The 8,648-nt window shown below is 46.2% G+C and overlaps 1 protein-coding gene across 3 annotated transcripts in view; it reads right to left on the bottom strand.

Annotated features, from left to right (window-relative positions):
- Positions 1–8,648, bottom strand: part of LOC117229741 (fibroblast growth factor receptor homolog 1) — a 96,946-nt gene that overhangs the window by 15,909 nt on the left and 72,389 nt on the right. The gene's annotated exons all lie outside the window — the stretch shown is intronic.

Below are 8,648 nucleotides of genomic sequence, written 5' to 3'. Positions count from 1 at the left end.
TCGGCGTATCACAATACCCGTTGGATATCACCGAGCGATTGTGCAAACCGGAAACTAGATATTGGAATCGGGAATGCGTTCTTCTCGTTGCAAAACGAGAAACCGATTTCCCAGTCAGCTTGCTAGAATTTCTCGTCGGTATCGCCGGGCTTAAATAGCTTCGCATTAATTCTAGAATGACACTGAAACACGTGTACTTTGTTTTCTTACCGTGGGATCAAAAGCGTGTCTACTTCTTGCAATATAATTTACAACCGCTGGAACACTTTTCCTCGGCCGACGACGAAGATTAGAGCATGCGTCTGCGTTCTAGTCGCGTTTAATACGGATTTTACAGTACAGTTTTACGTACAATTTTATAGCGATTCGAAATTCATATAAGACAAGGGTGTAAAACTCAAAAGCTAACTTGGGCCAAATAAACAATGCTTAACTTTAGGTGGGCCGCAAAAAAAAATCAATGTTCATAGAAACAAATATCTTTATTTTGACTAGTACATTGTAATAAACATATATAAAGTTAAATTATTGTACACGTCCTGATACTTGACATCAAAAATGTTCATCTCGGACCGCATGCGGCCCGCGGGCCGCGAGTTTGACACCCCTGATGTAAGATTTCAATGCTAAAATTTGTTCCGTCTATTTATTTGTTCTCTCTCGTAAAATGATCGTAGAACGAGAAACATATTTTTACCTAGCCAGCTGAGACAAAATTTCTCTTTTCGCTCTAATCGACGCTCTAATCCTAAATCAAATCGTTAAACTCTAAAATCGACTTTGTTCGCTTCAGGAGCTATCGAACACGAAGATCTAGTTTATTATTTGGATCAGTCATTCGTGTGTCACGGCAATCGAACGCGTCGTGTCGTCATTCAGATAAATACCGCGTCAAGTGCATCGAATTCCAATTAGCCACGAGATTACTCTGTATCGAAGACAATAATCGGATACTGTCTGTTCTCGCCGGTTGTTTTTCCGTTTCGACGGCTAATCCTTCTAATGAAACAGTCGTCTGCGCGCATTCGCACGGATGATATATTACGCACGATTAACGGGGGGATCACCGGGGGAGCATCGTTCTTTGTCGAGTAATTCGAGAATTTGGTCGACGACACGCGAATCATCGGAGCATCTCGTAAACAACGGACGACGTTCGATAAGAGCTCGATAAGACTGTGAGAACCGTATCGGGCACACGCTGTCTTTCCGCGTGAAAACTAATTTCTTGTCGATAATCGAGCCTCTTTTAGTCGACAAATGAACGCGAGCGTCCCGTTTCTCAGCACAGCAAATACTCTGCAATTATTCCTCGGCTTGCAAACGAAAATGGACAATTTAGGAAGAGGGGGGGGATATGACGAGGCATTTAAGAAGAGGAAACGTTCACTCCGTCGACCGCGAGAAACACGAGTTAAATAGAACACGTTCGCTTTTATCGTCATACACGTACTAATTTCTCTCGTGAATGCAGAAAATCCGCAGGATCGGTTTCAAGCTAGAAGCAACCTGATTTAGATCCCGGGCAGCTGGGAGTAAGATCGTTCGAGGATATACGGGCTCTAATCTGGTCTAGGCTCCAATTAGATGGAAATCTCGGCGGTCGGTGTTAGAGACCTTTGAGAATGCGTAACTCCGTCTGAGCTTCGGTCGCTAAAGATAGAAAACTCGATCTAAGCCGCGCTGGACTCTAATAACGAGTTATAGGAGATCAGGATGCTCGGCTCAACTCGGATTAATATTTCAGCGGCCGTGGGCTTTTGAGAGCGCGTATCGCGCGGCCTCGCCCAACGATAGAGACCTTAGGAAACACCGTAGTTCACTCTAAACTATCATGTATACACCTTAAATAACAAGTTCTTGGAGAGCGGCTAGTTTGTAGCAACCGGAGACGACTTGGCTTCGCCAAAGCCTTCGGGCTGGAAGCATCGAAGGAGATCGCCTCCGGAGCTCCGTCGACCGGTGATTGAGACCTCAAGGGACACGCGGTTAAACCTAAATTGGTGTTTAGAAGCCTCAGATAAAATGTCCCTAACGGCTTTGCTCGCTCTGCCGCGGTCGCAGACGTAGACTTTTGTATCCTCTGGCTAGACACCTCGAAGATACTTAACTCGGGCTGCGTTTTACCGTCTTAGACAGCGATAGTGACCTCGAGGGACACGCAACTCGATCTAAATTAGTGTTTCGAAGCGCAGATAAAATATTCCTCAAGACTAGCTCGGTCGTTCCTGGAGATACAGCATCCGGAGACGTGGACTTTTGGTGTCCTCTGGCTAGGAACGTCCAAGATTCCAGACACAGGCCACATTGTAGCCTCCTAGAAACCGACAGAAACCTCTCAGGGGACGTACAGTTCAATTTAGATTAATGTTTTTAGGAGCATCACGTGAAATGTTCCTGAAGGCTAGCTTGTTCCGTAGCAGCCAGAGCCCGAGATTATGATAGATTCTAGCTAGGAACTTCGGAGGTCACCTGTCCCAAACTGCGATACACAGTAATGTCTCTCTAATTGACGCTTAGATTATGCACAAAAATGGACAGTTTGGGAAGAGGAGATACGATTATTCTTGCCTTGCAATTGTAATTGTTGACAATTCGTAATTATAAAAATTAACTGCAAGGCTCGAATAATCGTATCTCCTCTTCCCAAATTTTCCATTTCTGTGGACAATCTAGGCGTCAATTAGAGAGACATTACTATACCGACTTATCCAGCAGAATCGAGTGAAAAGAAATCCGATTAATGATTATTATTCGTTAACTGTTACACCTAATTTCTCGTCACGTTGATTATTATTTCTCTTTGCCCAATTATTATAAATCAGTCGTAACAACCGACGTAATCGTTCATCATTGATTAGTCTAATTTTTGGGGCCAACTCTGTCGTTCAAACTCTTAGGGAACTTGCTGTTCAGTCTATATTAGCGTTTAGCAGCCTCGGTTAGAATGTTCCTAAAAGCTAGCTTACTCCAGTCAGGTTATAGAAGTCAGAAACAGAGACCAGACTATGCTCCGGCTAGACATTTCGAAGACACTCGGACGAGGTATCGCCGTGCCATCCCATACAGAGCTCGATGGACGATCGAAACTGGCGCTTAGAGCCCCTAGATAAAAAAGCCGGTGCTAGACCGTGAGCCAGAGGCAGAAGAGGACGTATAAGTGGCAGTTCGGACGAACGTCTCCGGATAGAGACATCGGGTTGTCTCGTCCCGGAGACGCTTCGGACGTTCTAATTAAGATTCCGCTGCGGCTCCGGGTCGCTCGGTTGTTTGATATAAAAACAAATGCACCGGCGGATAGAAAAAAGGCCGGCGAGGGAGAGTCCGCTGACAGATAGAAACGTTCAGCGGTTTGACGCCAGTGAATTCGAGTCTTTGCTCTGGCTGCCAGGTACAAAACGAGTCGAGCCGGGAGGCGAGGCCACGACGGGCCCCGACGTCCCCGGGCTGCATAATTATACCTTAAAAAGGATGATCCCTTCGGGCAGATTAAGGGACACCGCTTAAGACCGACTGCTATCTTAATGAGCGTATGGAGGCTCGCTCCGGTTCGCCCGACCACGCTACCACCCGATGCCAGACAATCGTAATTAAGCGTCGGCGGGTCAAGTGTGCGTGCACCGGCCCCCCTTTCGCGTATTGCTGGAAGCCAGATCGCGGGACCAGTGCCAGATTACAGTTGGCGTACTTCTTGGGTGCCTCGAGAAAACGCTTCTCCCTGGGAAAACGTCATGGGAAAAGCCGCGGGAAATAGTCGAGTCCTTGGATCGAAGTCCTGGGATATCGAGCGGCTGAAAATCGCGGCGGCGTTCGCAGAGATGCCGACTAGAGATTAATTATACCCGAGCTTGTTAATGAGCTTGTATTCGGCAAAGCAAAGATGATTTCTTATCGCTGGATACACGATGGTCGAGACGTTTGAGTCGGACATGATGTATTATGCGTGCCGCGGCTCTAAAACAGGCGTCCGAAATATTTTTTGGCCGCGGCTCAAAATCAACGAAAATGTGACTATTAAGAAGACGCCTCGGGTCAGCGGTATTTTCATCTTAGAACGGTCTCTTAGCGAATAATACGATCTATATTATCGAGAAATCAATTACAATGCGCTTTTGAACTCGAAACATAATTCTCCTCTGTTCCAGTCGGAAGTTTCGAACAGCGAAACTTTTCCTTTGTTCGAGTTTCCTCGGTTCGAACAGCGAGGCTTCTCTTTTCTTTGATTTTGTTAAGTTCGTACAACGAAGCTGCCTCTTTCCTTTGATTTTGTTTAGTTCGAATAGCGAAGTTTCTCTTTCCTTTGATTTTGTTTTGGTTCGAACACCGAAGCTACTCCTTTGTTCGAGTTCGGTAAGTTTGATCAACGAAGCGTTTCCTCCGCGTTTTGATTTCCATCGAGAAATCACTCTGCTCGAAACAAAGTCGAAGCTAATTGTGAGCAGAATTTGGAATTCGAGGTCGGAGTTTTTTTTTTAACAAGCGTTCTTGAACTTGGACGTTCGAGTATGGTCGAGAGGCGGAACGTTTGAGTTCGGATAGGGAACGGAGACAACGGCAAGATCGTCGCCTCCTGACGAAATCTTGAATGTGTCGGTGATCCCCGACGGGGTCAGGGCGACGGGGGACGGGCGAGGGGATGGAAATCGCGGTCCGCTGCCATCTCTTTCATTGTCCAATTGGTAATATCAGCCGCTATTACCCTGTTGAATACATTTAATAGACAAAAGATTGGCAGGGGCTCTCATTTCACCGTGTGATCACGGACACGCGGCCCGGCCCGGCCCGGCCCGGGCCCGTGGAAACGCGGTCGACCCGGTTGAGAATATCATCGACGGTTCGCTAATAACGGGCGAGCCCGGCTGTACATATGGCATTCAATGACCGGGCAATTGGACAATTGAGCTCAATCATAATAATATACAAACGTGCACACCTATGTGGATTTATATGTATATACAATATATGCTTGCATACGTACACACGCGAGCACTTATATTTATATAACGTCGCAGCCCTAGCATTTCGGACGGTTATCAATGAACCGCGTTTGCCGGAAAGTAAATTTCGACTGTCTCGTTTCACTGTGACGTTTTCGCCACGGTGAATCGGCTGTAGTACATCAGTAGTCGCGGTAACTTCACTGTCCATTGTTTTACTCGCATTTTGAACAATTTATCAGATACAGATTATGATAACGGAAACATTCTTTTGAGAATTGGTATAATAATTTTCAGCGGTGTCTGAGAGTAGCATTTCCAATTTCACAGCTCTGAATTCAATCCTTGAAAAATCAGCTGCTAGAAAATTGTGTAGAGATCTGCAGATTATCTTTTTTATTAGACAAACAGTCTAATCAAAATTATTTCTGAATTTAATAATTGTCTTTGTTTCCCAAAAATCTAGAATCTGTAAGAAGCGAACTCTTAAGTTACAACGCCTGTTTCCACCAATTAGATCGCTACGCCTATGACGATTCTTCTGAAACCAGAACTACGGTATTTGTTATTTAGTTAACAGTGAACATTATTCTGGTCGACGATACGTTTACGGCGAATTTATTGGACAAGTTTATTTCCGTGGATCGAGTAGACCCCTTGTTTTTACAGAGAAACGCAAAAAACGGTCAGTCTCTGTAAAATCAGCGTTACGACAAACATGGGAGCAAAGTTTTCGAGTTTTCCCCGGGGAACAATAAAACGACTGGTGCTACATACTTGTTCCCGGCCCTCCAATAATGGTCCTTTGAGCGTTCTGCAGGTACCATAGAAAGTATGGACAATAGGCGAAAGGTGCGCGTGTACTGCTCGGTGATTTATTGCCTTTTAGGGATTGTAAAAATGGCGGCGGGTCTCTCTCTCAGGTAGCCCCGCACAATGGCCAGGCTTGTACACACTTTTACCTATATTAACGGCCACGCACGTGTGCAATTGCCGGAAACTCCCGAACCGTGCCCGTTCGTTCGGCTTCCAGCTAAATACCGTTTAGAGAAAGCAGTTTTAATGCTGCGAGGCCAACAACCAGAATCTGTGCACCAGATGTTCGCCGGGCCGCCCACTGAAATTCGACTTCGACCGTTTTCTTCCCGGAAAAACCGTCGTTTTCATTGTCCGCCGGGGACCTTAATGGAAAAATGGTAATGGCGGCGGCGGAGGGTTCACGGCCGTTCGACGGCTCTGCGATCAACGATACACGATCGATCGATCCGTGATTCGGATTCCACGTCACGTGGAATGGATCAAACGTTTCTCGATGTTCCCACAGAAGAATCGGTCGCTTTTGGTCGCAGGAAATGGTAGAAATGGTCCAGGTGTGCCACGCATTGAAATCGCAGAGCGATCTATTTCGAGAAATGTCACGGAATTATTTCCTTTTTCGGGACTGGAACGCGTTCGTCACGGCAGTTACGAATTTACGAAATCCGAGAATTGTTTTGATGTCGCGAGAGATTCTTTTCGTTTACGGAGGAAATTCTCCCATTTGTACACGGAATTCCCATCGGGGCGCCTCGGAACGACTCCTTTATTTTTGTCTGGCGTCTATCCTTTGTACACGGACTTTAAAAATACTCGATTCCGCCGGCGAGTCGGTCCCGTGTCTGCCGATTAGAGGCGTGTCGGGCCATTTTTGCACCTCCTGAAAACCTGTCCTCTAATTCTATCCTCGAGCCGATCGATCTCGAATAAATCCCCGCGCAAGAATCGCCGGTGATACATCGACTTTTGCAAGCTGAGCCGAGACTTTAGAAATCGTTCGAATCAAATTTGTCATCCTCGGACAGATTCCCCAAATCCTCATTGACCGATTACTTAATCTTCCTCTGTCGTTTCTGTAACAATTGAGAGACACTCCGCGATGATTGAGCGATCCTACGCGAAGATCGAGGAGAGACATCTCGTGAAACTCGTGAATTCTTTCGCGGCAACAATTTCAGGCGCGCTTCGTTAATTGTCTGTTGGCAAAGGAACTCCTCTATTTGCCACTTCGCAGTGAAAAGTAATTAATTTCTAATTTTCTCCGTTCGGTTACGCGTCGCGGAGTTTCACCGCGGGCACCAAAATGGCGACTGTGGGGCCAGTTGCAAGAACGGCTGATTAAATTGTAACGGCGTCGACCGGAGCGAGGAATTACGTGACTGGAAAAAGGCCAAGTTTCGTGTCCAGGTGGCGAGGAGGGGAACGGTTTTATGGCGCTTCGATCACGGGCGTGTTGGTACCTCGAAATTCCGTCGCGTAGAGCCGCAGGCACGCGCAAAACGCGGTCTTTCACACGCGTTCCAACTGGTTCCCGACGATCGGGGACCTCGATGACAGAGAAACGAGCGGGGGAAAACGATTCCGACGATGGAGACGGCCCCGGCGATTTTCGACCTTCCATTTTTCACTCTCTTTTTCGACTCGAACGAAATCGTCGTCAAGACGAGTACGTTGCTCCTTCGGGGGTTGTTTTGCAGGAGTATTTGATCTTTGTCAGCGAGATACTCTGAAAAAATCTCGAGTTTGCGTAGACAGACCTACAAACTCGGTATGAGAATTATTTCATCGGAAATATTCGATGGAAATATTTTATAAGTGGGAAAAGCGTGCATCAACCCTTGCGTTAGCAAACAAATCAGTCGGTAAAATTGAAGCCTCGGTGGCCAAGGTTATGCGAATAAATCTTCAATGTCATTGCACGAACTTTATGATATTTTTTAAGGAACGCAACGATTTTTTTAAATTATAGTAAATGAGCACCGTTGGCAACGCGGGGGTAAAAATATTTTTAAAATATCTCCGAAAGATGATCGAGAAAATAAGCGTGAAAGAGGCATTTTTTCGAGAACGTTGTCCGAAGAGATCCTCCGAATGAAAGATCCTGCGAACGAGGTTAATTCGAAAAAACATCTTCAAAGCAAATAACTTTGCAAATAGACGGCAGTTATCCTATAATGCGCGGCTTTTGTCCTGCACGCATCAGTCTCGCCGTGTTCCCTTTCATCTTCAGAAGGAAGTTATAAATTCTTCGGAGGGTTGATGTTCGAACCGCTTCGAGAAATGATCGGTTTATTCTATGCGGCTCGTATTTTCGGATATTATACAGCGGAAAGAGAAACCGTACGATAGGCATCCTTACGTTCGAAACGCGCGACCGTGTTAATTTTACTTCTTTCGCGAGACACTTCCCTGCCACCCTCGCGGCTATATTTTTTTTCCACGTTCCATCCATTCCGCACTCGTAACTTTCTCTTTCGCGAGATCATCCCTCCCCACCCTCGATCGCCTACAAAAATATCGCCGCTTTCTTTTACGATTCTAGGGGCCCGTACCACGTGTCCCGTCGCGACATTTCCTCCCTCTCGTCGACTTTCTTCCTGTCTGCTTCCTCCGCTTCTTCCTCCGCTTCTTCCTCCTCTGCCGGACTTTATTTTTTCTCGCGCTTCAAATTTTTCGCTTCGCTGTTCACCCCTTCCGCTCTCGCTCCGCTCGCTCGTCTTTAATTATAGGAGAGAAGCAGCCGTTGCGGCTCCGGCTAAGAACCGTCGTTTATCGTCGGAAGAACAAATTTTCAAGTATTATTATTATTATTATTGGTTCGAGATTCTTCGTGCGAAGCGGAAAGTTTTCCAAATTGTCAGAAAAAGAAGCGAAATGAAAACGTGTTTTCCCTTT

This window comes from Megalopta genalis, chromosome 3, assembly GCF_051020955.1.
Source record: "Megalopta genalis isolate 19385.01 chromosome 3, iyMegGena1_principal, whole genome shotgun sequence".
Classification (NCBI taxonomy): domain Eukaryota; kingdom Metazoa; phylum Arthropoda; class Insecta; order Hymenoptera; family Halictidae; genus Megalopta; species Megalopta genalis.
The sequence above is the reverse complement of the archived record's forward strand: the minus strand, read 5'-3'. Positions and strand labels throughout refer to the sequence as shown.